The sequence below is a fragment of the Typopeltis vanoorti genome, chromosome 23 (assembly GCF_054136105.1).
Source record: "Typopeltis vanoorti isolate ZY-2024b chromosome 23, IOZ_Tvanoo_1.0, whole genome shotgun sequence".
NCBI lineage: Eukaryota > Metazoa > Arthropoda > Arachnida > Uropygi > Thelyphonidae > Typopeltis > Typopeltis vanoorti.
This window is the reverse complement of record NC_143571.1, coordinates 80,935,043-80,947,862: the sequence shown is the minus strand read 5'-3', so window position 1 is coordinate 80,947,862 and position 12,820 is coordinate 80,935,043. Positions and strand designations below refer to the sequence as shown.

The 12,820-nt window shown below is 33.3% G+C and overlaps 1 protein-coding gene across 2 annotated transcripts in view; it reads left to right on the top strand.

Moving 5' to 3' along the window:
• The first annotated feature begins 3,241 nt into the window (after window positions 1–3,241).
• The window catches only part of pnt (ETS transcription factor pointed), a 129,653-nt gene continuing 120,074 nt past the window's right edge, over window positions 3,242–12,820 (top strand). For both annotated transcript variants that reach the window (XM_090412696.1, XM_090412695.1), the window contains exon 1: window positions 3,242–3,617. The gene's annotated coding sequence lies outside the window, so the exon portion shown is untranslated. The remainder of the gene's footprint in view (window positions 3,618–12,820) is intronic.

Below are 12,820 nucleotides of genomic sequence, written 5' to 3'. Positions count from 1 at the left end.
ATAATTTAAGCGTTTTATTGAACTTCGAAAGATCCTTTGTTTTTCCCATTGTGATCAACGCTATTGAAAATTATTGACCAGCAGCATTTTAAATAGTTTCGTATAACACGTGATGATGCACATGACCAAGTATTTTGCATATACTCTGGGTAAGTGACGTTTATTAGATTTGTATAAAGGTTTCTCATTGAGTGCTAGCATGTGTAAAAATTTTTTTTCATCATTCATGGATACAACAGAATTATCCAGATCCTATCAGTTACATATGGGAGACGCTATCCATCGACCACCCAGCTGCTGCTAATGGAACTTGCCGCAGGAGTCAAATTAAAAAAGCGCGAATTTACTAAAATTAAATGTAAATGATGACTGAGAAAAAGTGGCTAATTTTTTGGTGCCAACTCTGAATTGCATTTCTTCAATTAATTATGTCTAATCTCACACACACACACACACGCACGCACAAGACAAGAAATTATCTTGTTTTAATCCGTTATCTGAGAGCATTAACTGCCCTATTATCTCATTATACACAGCACAAAAGGTTGTGCTGGACATAATGAGATAATAGGCATTTTTTTTTCAAAAGTCAATTTAGCATCTGGTAGCAAGGTGATGGTCTCACATCTGTTGTTGAAAATCATATGCTACTCTGCTTGACTCTTCCAAACCATCCATACTACAGTGGGATGCAAACTCATAATCTACTAGTTGGAGAGGCTAAGGCGGTATTCATTCTGCTAATCAGGTGAGGAGATAATAGACAGACAAAATGTGGTAAATGGACGCTTATCCAGTTTACAAAACACACGTCTTAATTAAAAATATATTTAGAGATTAATATTTACCAACTTGTAATTTAAATTTTACATTTTCATGAAAAATAATTGAAAGAAAAATCGTATTGTTTTAAACGAATCAAAACCCAAGATTGAGTGCCGAATATTCTCTGACTCAATGCGATGAATTAAGCGAATTGAAAAATTTATTTTCGAAAAATTGATGAGGTGCGACGTAGTCCCTTTAGGGGAGAAATAAGTGGGTGGTTATATGCGTGTACATGCGATTAATTCAAGTGTGCAACTGGTAAATTACTTATTACAAATTAGGGAAAATCCCGGTGCCTCTGAAATAAGCAACTCATAATTGGACAAATGATGACAAATAATAAAACTGAAAGAAAAAAAAAGCATTAAGGATATTTCTACTCATAAACAAACCGATAATCCTCTAGTATTTTTTGTACGGCACTACAAGTAACGATCTTGCTGGACAACATTCTGAAGAAATCATGTTGTCATTCCTGACCTATCTTAGGTGACCTTGTAGGTGGTAAATGATTCATTAAAGACCTAAGAACAATTCAAGTGTCCTTGGAGAAGAAACAAAAGAAGTCACTGCACCAAACAACACTTGGATACATCTGTGTTTGTCAACTTATTGAGTTACGTAAGCCTACGGCACAAAAGAAATTAACTTGTTTACCCGAATGTTTGGTTAAGTGTGGCTCTTGTAGCACGAAGTGGTCAAGCCTTGAGAAATCTTTCATTGACAGGAGAAGTATTAAAAAGTTCAGCCTTGGTCTGGACAAGATAAGAAACAAACTGTGTTAGAATATTGTCTGGAAGAAATGGACGAATGGGGGAGTAATAACCAAGGCGAAATGTGTCTACTGAATGTGAGGAAGTTCTGGAAGTGGAATAGGTAATTGGTCATTCGTATGGGGTCATAGGTGATACAATTTTCTTCCGGATAGTAAAGCTTTTCTTTGTGGAACAAGGAAACACAAACTGCTAATGATTATTAATATCTGGGTGTCTAACACCAGAAAGAGAGGGAACAAATAGTAATCAGCTTGATTGTAAGTTACTAAAGAGACAAAGGAAGAAGAAGAAAGAGAAAGAAAGGGGTAGATTCGAAGTATTGATTGAAGAAATACTACTCCTGTGAAATGCTGGCTGTGTCCGGATGTATATAAGTGAATGACTAAGAGAAAAACAACCAAAACGAAAAAAGAAATATAAGAAAAGAGTGTCCATTTTACTCTCTCCTATCACTGTTTAATTATTCGATTTTTATTTTCTTCATCACACATGGATTCAATAGATTCAGTGCTTGCTCCTCACAGATGCTTTGTGTATGTTATGAAAAAATCCATTTTTTTATAACATACATAAATGGATTGTAATGGATTGAATTCAATCCATTACACTGACGGTCTGGTTGGGCGAATGTTTAGCGTATCCACCTCCACCCAAGCTGTTACGGGTTCGAATTCCACAAGAGACATGTTTGTGATTGTCCTACTAACTTTTTGTGGGAAGAGCATCTGCGATCCTTCACATTTCACTTCAAAACGCGATGAGGTACGGGAGTGACCATACGGAATCATGTCGATGTCACATGAAAATAACTAACTATCCATTACACTTTGGGGGATCTGATAAGCAAGGTGATAGTCCCTCATTTTTAACTTAATTGATTATAAAATAGACATTTATTTATCTATTTTATAATCAGTTAAGTCGAACTAGTGTGTTTAATCCTTTGGATGAAATGAATCTCCGCTATTTATAGGGATTGACTTTAATTCACTAATGCTTATGTTTGTTTTGTCTGTCTATAACTACAAAAAAAAAAAAGAAAAAGAAAAAAAAAAGGCTTTATATTTTTGAAAACTAAGTATGTAATTCGGTCTATCATGAAAATATTAAAAGGGAATTCATTTGCTTGAATCAGTCGTGTTAAAGATATTACAGTTTACGCAATGTGTGTCAGCTGTTTGGGGGAATTAGGGTTAACAAACTCATCGGATGTTGAATTTATCAAAGCAAATTCTTTCCACGAAAGACAGAGGAAAAATAAGTGTCGACGAAGGACAACACTTCGATTTGAACCATTTTTCATCATTCCCCGTCTTGAAAGATTTCTGCACGCATTCGCCAAAAAAACAATGAATCATTTTATACTATTCATCTTGCGGGTATTTTTGTCGGCCAAAAAAAAAAAAAAAAAGAAGATCACAAGCAAGTCTCTTGTCGTAACCTTGGCAAGACTGGAAAGCCAGCGGCAGTTATCAAACAGGTTTGGCTCGCAGATCAGGTTTGCAATATGAGCCAGCTCACTGTTTGACTGTCGGCCGAGGACCCGATGCCAGCTACGTCACGAGCGCCAGCATATCCCGCCCACTACACCATTCAATCGTCTCTGCCAATAAGCGGCCGGCAGTGCTCATTCACAGCGTCGAGCAGCTCGAGGGGGACGACGGTGTCTCTAGTACTTCATTGTTGGCGTCTGCGTGAACAGTTTTAAAAACTTTCTTTGTAGAAAGTTTACTTCCCCCCTTAAAAAAAGGCATTTTTCGGGTTTCGAACTTTGTTGTAATTCCTTGATGGACAGTGTTGGTTGTGTGACTCGGTGATTCCTTCGTCTGTTCGAAAGAGTTCGTCAAACGTCCCAAACCGAGCCAAACGTCCCGTTTGTGGTGGTCGTGACAAAGACGTCGTAGTTTTGTGAAAGTGGGCGCTCCGTACCGAGGCTGAAGTGGCGTGTGTAGCTGGCCGGAGTGATTAGGAGCGAGCAGGCCACTGCAGAGTTCTCCTTTAGAGCTGTGTTGGGTAAGTGAAGGCTTGTTGTAGCTATCTTAGACCTTAGCAACACTCGTGTCGCCCTCAGATAGGTTAAGGTTACTGGGAGTTGCCATTCTACGTCTGTCACTATTAGATTTGTTTGTTATTCTTGAGTAAATTCCCAGACGTGAGTCATGTAACGATGTTTTTTTTTTTTTTTTTTTTGTTATCCCCCATTTACTATAGTAAACTTCTATCGACTGTCACTTGTTTTCAAAAGTTTAATTTTTCTTAGCGTGTAAATTGGGAAGAAGGAAGAGGATGGGGGGGGAGGGGTTGACAGCAGTTGATGTAACAGCAATTGGAGAATTTGATGTCGCTGTAGTCAGGGCTTAAGGTGGCGATAGGCTAGACGTCAATCGAAATGATAAATACAAACTAGCGCAGTAACGGTAGCATCCTGCTTACCCAGCTGATGAGAGAGACTAAATATAGTTCATAGAATGAGTGATAGTGTCAGTCATGCTCTGTACTGAGTATGATTGACATCAAGGATGAACAGAACCAGTTCTCGTCAATTTTGATGCCTGCGAATCCCGATGGTGTCATGGACATTTCATCTGTCTTTGTCATCTTCTTCAAGTGTAATCAATTCCTCTTTTAGGGCTTCGATTCATGTGAATTATCACACAAACTATTTGTTGACCATTCATCGTACCAGATATATCGATATCTCACTTAATGTTAGAGTGTCTGGTCCCATGTTCCATCTCAAAATAAATTTAAAATCCAATATATAAAGAGTAACGAATGCATCAGTAATTATATCCATTGTTATCCTATTCAATATGAATGTATGTTAGTAACGTATCACATCGAAAGGTTTGATTCATTCAAGTACATTGTCTCAATCAAATTAATCATACAGTTAATCGTAACCATCTGACTAATAATTTTATTTATTACAAGAACTTTAATAAATAAAATACGCGAGGAGAAGGGGAAACAACAGCCATGACAATCTTTTTTTCGCCATTCTCCGCCATAGGCCTTAAGATCCGATTCGGTTGAAGGAGTTTGTTACACATTGAGAAAAACCAAGGTTGATTCACTCTCTAAGAAGGAAAGTATACTATTTTACCATGACGTATGCAAACAGACACAGTAGGTGACCTTAGTTAAATTGCGTGCAACAAATAGATGCAGTGGGACACTTAATTAACTACTACCATATCACTGCTGATTTAACTCTATGGGGATTCAAGTATTTGTGATCTTTACTACATTTTAAAATATGGAGTAGTTCATTATTTGCATTTATAACGAGTATTTTAATTTTTGGCCCCCCGCGCTTTATGTCAGAGTTCATCATCCACTGAGGCCATTGCTAAAGTTTTGTTATGTACGAAGTGTGCACTGCTTTCAAAACAGAAATTACGGTCCGACAAGTACCTAATTATATATACAGTATATATATTTAAAATAATAACCCGAGAAGTACTAATTATATATTATATAATTAGTACAAAAATAACAACAAACAAACTGTAATCTGCATTACTGTGTAGTAATCTCCAACCGATTACAAAAAAGGCTGAAATTGTCATGAAAACAACCGCGTCTCTATTCCACCTTTCATCACTGCTTTAAATACATTGTTATAATAGGTAGGCAATTAGCCAAATATAGAATACCAGTTGGTTTCCTCAAAGAAAACACCTTTATTCCCAGATGGAGGAAGTTCTCAAACTGGTAAACAAACAAAGCTTAGCCAGCAAGATAAAGCCCCAAAAGATGGACTCAAGATAACGACCAAATTTAGAACCATTTACTCTTTCCCTCCCCTTCCCATCTTCTCCACTACACATGCAAACAATTAGTTGAATGGATGTTTTTATTTTATTTTATTTTATTTTATTTTATCATATTTTTTCTCGCTAATTGAAATCTGCTTTATCAGATTGTGCTGGTTACGCTAACATAACTATCGAATTATTAATTTTTTCTCCAAAAACAAATTTTTTTTTTTTTTTTTTTTTTTTTTTTGGTTTTATTTTATTTTTGGTACTAATAGAATATTCACAAGTTCTGGCAAAAAGAAAACGGGGGGAAAAAAAGGAAAAAAACATGATATAGTGGATGTATTGAGGTTTGGAGTATTTGGGTTTAAGAATTTAAGTTTTGAACATCTTGATGAAATTAATAGATAAAACTCAAAAATTAAAAACTCTTAACAGTTTAATTTTGAGCAGTTTTTTTTATTTTATCTTTTACTCGAAATGTTGCCGGGCGTTTGCTTAGAGTATCTTGAAATGTGTACTTGGATTTTCTCACATGAGAAATTTTACTGTCGTCTTTATTCTCGTACAAAGCATAAACAGAAGTGTTACATTAATCTAAAAAAAAAAAAAAAAAAAATGTACAATCGATGCTTGAATCATTAATTAAGCTGTAGTGGCTATCATTGTAGGGAGTAAGAATCTTCGTTGAAAAAAAAATAGATTCAAATGTCATCAATAATTAATGGAACTTTTTTTGCAACTTAATTTTTTTACAAATAATTATCTAAAATTACTTAAATATAAAGAGCCAAATAGGCTTCATTTCGGCGATATAAACATTATTCAAATCAATTGGAACTCTCTGATTCCAATCTTTGAGTTTCTTATTCGGTTTTAAAACAATGTGGGATTTAATATCCCCTTGATTTGAACAAGTAATTATGTTTTTATAACTTTAAATTGAATTTTTAACCTCTAAAATAAACTACGAATAAATAAAAGATTGTGGTATGATCTCATTCATTGGAGTAAGAAGTTAAAATGTCCTCTTCGTTATTCTAAAATAGCGCGACAAAAACAGCAATTGGGATTAAGCTGTTATTAAACTAAACTCCTGCTATTAACTGAGAATTATGCGTAGTTAACCACCCTTAATCCTTAAGGATTATGTGCAAAGACAATCAGTTAATCGGTAAATATGTTAAGCCTTTCTTAAAATAAGTAAAAGAAATTCTGAAATCCGTTATTTTGAATTCAGAGTGATTGCACTACGGGAACAATAAATATTAGGATTAATCCCCCCCCCTCCCCTAAATTTAGCGTCTACAAAGGTTTCCAATATGTCTTAAAAACAGTGGAGGACAAAGTTCTCTTGTTATGTAAAAAAAAAACGCTTTTGTTTTTGTTCAGATTATTGTATGAAGAAATAACTTAGAAACTCGTACTCTTTCTTGAAATAATTAGGGTGTTTAGAAAATAAGCTCCAAATATTATTATTATTATCATTATTGGGCTCTTTAAATTTCGAAAAATACATCTGCACGAACACATATATGATGCCCGGTTAAATAATTGAAGACATTGCTGCAAAAAGAAGGTAGCTCTATTTTGGGTCAAGAACTGTATGTAAAAAAGTAAATAAATAATAACGAATCGCTGAATAGATTGGTGCCAGAACGAGGCAGCTCCAGTGCAGAGTTAGAATGATGATAATAGCTCTTGCACTATACAACTTTGCTATTAATTCTCACGATTGGCTGTAAATATTACAAGAAATCGTTACTTTCATGAAACTGTGTTGTTTAACATTTTCTGGTTTATATTCTCGTGTAGTAATAAATAGTTTCGTAACGTTTTGTTACTTATTTTAATTATTTATCTTAGGTTAGTGTATTTTTATGCAATTTGGCGCAAAAGTGGGATAGCTACAAGTTTTGAATCTTATTCAGCTCAGAGGAAAGAGGATTTTATCTTAATAATATTATTCAAATATATTCCTATGTATATTGTATGTTGGCAAACGTTTCAAGTAACAGTAAAATATTTTTTGAATAGTTTTTATTTAATTTCCAAAAGTTGATAAAATTGGTCCTTTTTTGAAGGTCTTCAGTTATTCCTTAAGTCTAATAAGAAGAGATGCGAAATAATATTTTTTGAGTTAAGATGATTTCTAGACATTTTAGTTAGATACAAAATTGATACGAAAATATGAATCTTTGATAATATTGTAGTTAATAAATATTTAGTTAGAAAAAATCTTAAATTGAACTATGACTTGAATATTTCTCCCACTTCGAAACCCAATGCATTTATTTTATTTGTTACAATGAGTTAGAACAAATAACAATCTTTATTTTAATAAATCTTTTCGTACAGCAATTCACTTTACAAGCGTGATTAGTCGAATGAATGTCTCTTTGCATTCCAACCTACACATGCTATGGTTTGAATTCCACTATGGTCATGTTCGTGAATGGGTGTAGATGGAGCTGAAATTAATTGGCGTCACGAGATCACCACTTGCTTATTAGAGCCTCCAAGTAGTTTTGAAAAAGCACCCTGATTATCCAAACCACCCACGGTACTTTATGTATAGGTTTATAATCCTTTGTAAAATGGATTATCACTTCCATATTAGTACAGTATACTTAATGGATCGCTAGCAAGTGGGCTTTGTACATTCTTCCATCATCCACAATAAAAGCGATTTTTTTTTTCATTATTTAAACCACCGCATTGAGCACCCTGAGAATTTACTTACATCAATCGTATTAATGAACTATTGTGGGTTTTATCATCTTTTAAGATTTTTTTTGAGAACCTTTGATGAATATTTGATTAGTTTAAAAATGAGGATTGCTTTTCTCATTAATGTAATCGGAAATGACAGATGAATAGCATTGATTTGATATTTTAAATGGATGAAGCTGACTTATTTAATAAAACTGATAATTAATTATGATAATTATCAATTAATTCGCTTTGTTTTTTCAATATTAGATTTAAATTATACATGTGTTTGACGTATAATAAAGTATTACATGTATTAAAATAATATATATATTTTTAAATGAATCTATTTTAAATCTATTATTTAAAATAGTTCACGATAAGAAATATCACGTGACCCTGGTTATTGTAGTCAAGAAAGAAACGTTTGGATCACTGATCTGGATTTTAGAAATACTATCTACATTTTTTTCCGAATTTAAACTAAAAAAAATCATTCATTTCACTTTTGTCTCAATAACGAGGCTTATTTTAACTCTTCTTTCACTTTCATTCATGTTTTCGGTGAACAGTCATTCCCAGGTTTCATTTCAGGAAGTTCATTTGTTTATCTTCCTTTGTTAATCTTCGTAAGTGGATTTTAAGCAAACGTAACAATCGCTTGTGGCAACTCTTTTGTTCGCTTCATGTCAAAAGTATTGCGAATAGGATGGATTTATTCTTGAACTATCTTAGTAGTACTTGCTTATTGCTGACAATCCAAATAGCCTTCGGTCCTTTCATACTAGGTTTATTTGTGGTTTGAATATCCCACATTAGCCACTGCGGTGTCAAATCACGTGAACATTACTTCAACAACTAATCATTAATATTTTAACAAGTTAATTCTTGTCTAAACATGTTCTAAGGGGATGTTCCCATGTTCCATTTGCTTTAAACATTAAATAACATGGATTTATGGTAGAAAGCTGAAAACGTGAATCATAAGTTAATAAATATTAAATTTAGTCGTAAACTGTACATAGTACCAAGAGAATTCCAGGGTGGCTTCCAAATCAGTGTCAAAAATGCCGATAGTCTCAAGATAACACAATAAAGAAATAACAAGAATTTAATCTAACACAGAAACTTTTTCATAGTACTTGATCTTTATGCGTACTTCATTAGTTACATTAAAGGGGAGTTGTTTTCTTCATATTTGTATTTTACTGTTGGAAAGATATTTTAGTTTTTATTTGTATTTTATTCCTTTTTTATAGTTTGAAAAGATAAATTTCCCATGCATAGGTTTTAAACCGACTGCAATCAGATAGGCAATACAAAGATAGATTTTAGCTTAAAATATTTTATATACTTTGAGGAAGAGTTTCAAATTTCTTCAAAGAACAAGACTGCAGTCACATATTTATTGTAGAAAATAAAAAAAAATATATGTTACAGTTAAACGATTTTATTAATGATAAAAAAAAAACATTAAAGTGATTTAAAAGCAATGCACACAGCGGGTTGTGTTGACGAGGCTTGTCTCAGCTAGTCTGCTTGTTTTCTTTTCGAGAGGTTACAATTTTTTTTTCTAAAATCTTCTCTTTCATCTAAGACGGATTGAGTCTTCCATTGAGCAGGGATCTTCCAGTCTTCTGTATTCCTTGCTTTCCGAAAAAGTTCATTATAAGTTCTACATCCTGAAATGTTCTTTATTGATTTCAGCCAGGTGATGCTTGGTCTTCTTTCGGTTGTCAAAGTATTTCTTAGGATGTTAGTTAGTCTGTCTGCGCATGCGTACAACAGCGTGGCCGAACCATCTCAGTTGTTGTTTTCTAATTTCTTCTAATATTGTCTTATACGATAATTCTTGTCTAACTGTGCTATTTGTTTTCTTTCTATTCAACTTGTTTATTTATTTTTCTTAAGCATTTCATTTCAAATGCTAACAGTTTTTTTCTCCTCTTTTTTTTTTCTTAATTGTCCATACTTCTGCTCCATAGATAATTTGGTATGATTATTGATTCATATAGTTTGATTTTGGCTTGTTTGTTTTCCAGATTTTCTGTAATTTTCCCATGATGGTCCATCTTAACTCTTACCATTAAGGACTATTACTATCCTAATTCGAAGCCTGGCACCTCTAGGCTTTTAGAATTGAGGGGAACTCAGCGAAATTTCTATATGCTTTAAGTCCGTGTTTTTTAAACTGCGTTCCGCGGAATCTAGAGTTCCTCAGAGCGCATACAGACATTTATAACTTACATTAGATGTAGTTTCTGAAAAAACATTCATTGAATGAGTAAAAATATCAACTTCTTATTTCTAGACAATTGCTAATTTATTATTTTTAATATTATGATATTATGTACGATATGTTTTTTTGTGATTCTAGTTGTTTAAGCAGCATTATCAAACAAAAACAGACAAAAAAGTGTAAATTTAAATAAATTTCCGTAATCAATTAAACGTATACGAATTCAATCAAAACCAAGCAAATGACTTCCGTAAAGCGAAAAGAACATTACAATAATATCAGTATCATTACAATGATCAGTAATGATGAAACCCTAAACAATTTCAACTCGGGAACTTAAACTAATTGTAATATTATGATAAGAAATATATAAAAGGTTTATTTTATATTTTTTTAGAATTTTAAAAATTAATTCTAAAAAAATAAATATTACCTAAATTTTTTAAGTAAAATATAATTTACATTTTTATTTCTAATAAAAAAACTTATTATACTAAATTATATAATAAAAGTATGGCATCATATCTGTTTCAAGTTATCAATATATAAGACCTCTTACAAATAATCAGGAAATTTTCCTACACCAGGGCGAATATTTTTATGGGAATATTTTCTCCAATTTCATGTAAATCCAGTTCTCATATATATTACATAGAAATATTCCAATAATTCCCATTACAAGAAAATTATTCCGATAGTATACATAAAGGCTGCCCTGGTTCACCGAGTAGTTAGCAAACCACTCTCCAACCAACCTGCTGCAGGTTCGAATCCATCTGTGGACATGGATGCTTGTGACTGTCTTACTAATTCTGTGTTGAAAGGGAGTTGCGACCCTACCTTTCTTCTAACAGAGATCTCACTCCGAAAACCCCAGGAGGTAGGGGAGTGACCACATTGCGTTCAAAGAGGCGGAAAAAAAAAAAACCCATAAAGGTACATTATTCTTGTACTGTATCATAAAACAAGACCAGAGAGAGGAAAATTTTAACATAGAAAAATGTATTTGAATAATTACTTCAATGTTAGCCTTAGGTTAACCATTGAATAAATCCGTTTAGTTTTATGTTCCACTTTAGTTTTTAACAGATCTTCTCGCATAGTAGAATACAGAATAATACAACCTAATGTGGCTGAATTTCTTTTTTCCCAGTCGCTCCTCAACAATCACGAGTTTTTAATGGTCGCTAATAATACCACGAAAATTCTTTCTAGGCAATAGTGGAACGGAATTCTATGACACATTAACAAAAGACTCTCTATGCATGACGCAACAATAGAACTACAACAATGCTGTCAATGACAATGGTAATTGTGTTTTAATGTAAATGCATCTGTTTTATCAATAACTCTTAGACCAAATCTCTCCAACAATTGAAATTTCCATCCATCCATCCTATAAAAACAATGGAATTTTGAACTATCAAAAATAACTCAACTACGTAATCTATAGCGTACGAAATTTCCTAAAAAAAGTAACCTGAGTCTAAGGGTTATATTTCTTCATCAGCTGAAACGGTCGCTCAATAAAGTACTCGTGACATTATTATCATAGACTTGCCCTGTCCGAGGCTTTGGCAGACCCAACCAACTCCGACGACCTTGGAACCAAAAACTACGCATTACCCCCAACAACATTAGAGTGAATGACGTCATAGCTTTGATAACGCTTAACCACTTCAGGAGGGGTCTCCACGAACGCAAACCCTACTGTACGTACAGTGGCGTTCAAGTTTCAGAACTTCCCAGGGTTACAACCAACCCTCTTATTCCACCCTCCCTCATGTCCCCTGCAGCACCGAGTGACTTTGGACTTATTTCGCAGTGATAAACGCCATCTATTGTTGCAATGTACTGCTACCTGACAGCTGGTATAGCAAATACTGGCTGCTAATCATCTTACTGTTTGTATAGTAATGCGATCGGATCGTACTGTTTGTTATGGGTTTGATGCTTTCTACATTCCCATAAGCTTTCTGAACAGTGTCTGTGTTCGATCTCATATACAGAGACGATTGTTGGAAGTATTTCCATGTTAAAGCCTCGATGAACTGCCGGGCAATATTTATATCAAGCTTGATTTTTTTTTTTTTTTAAATTCGGAAACACTCTATGTCGTATTAACTACCTTTCAAAATTGCAAGGCGGTTAATGCCTTAAAGATATAAAATAAAAACTAAGCCACATTAAAAATATAAATGTTTTTATATTAAAAGTATAAATATACATACAAGTTTGAACTGTATATGTTTTACTTAAATTTAACTCCATATGTATTTTGCATAATTTAAATAACTGCACCTCCTGTTTCTTTCAAGTAAAATAAATAATAACATTAATTATATGTAATAATAAATTTTAACATCACTGTCCTTAATTTTGTATATTTTTTTCTTTCGTTAGTTACATTTTATTCAATGAATGTTCCAGCGTTACACACACATATGTATATAAATAATTTTAAATACAAACTATCCTTATAAGGACTGGCTTAAAGGGGC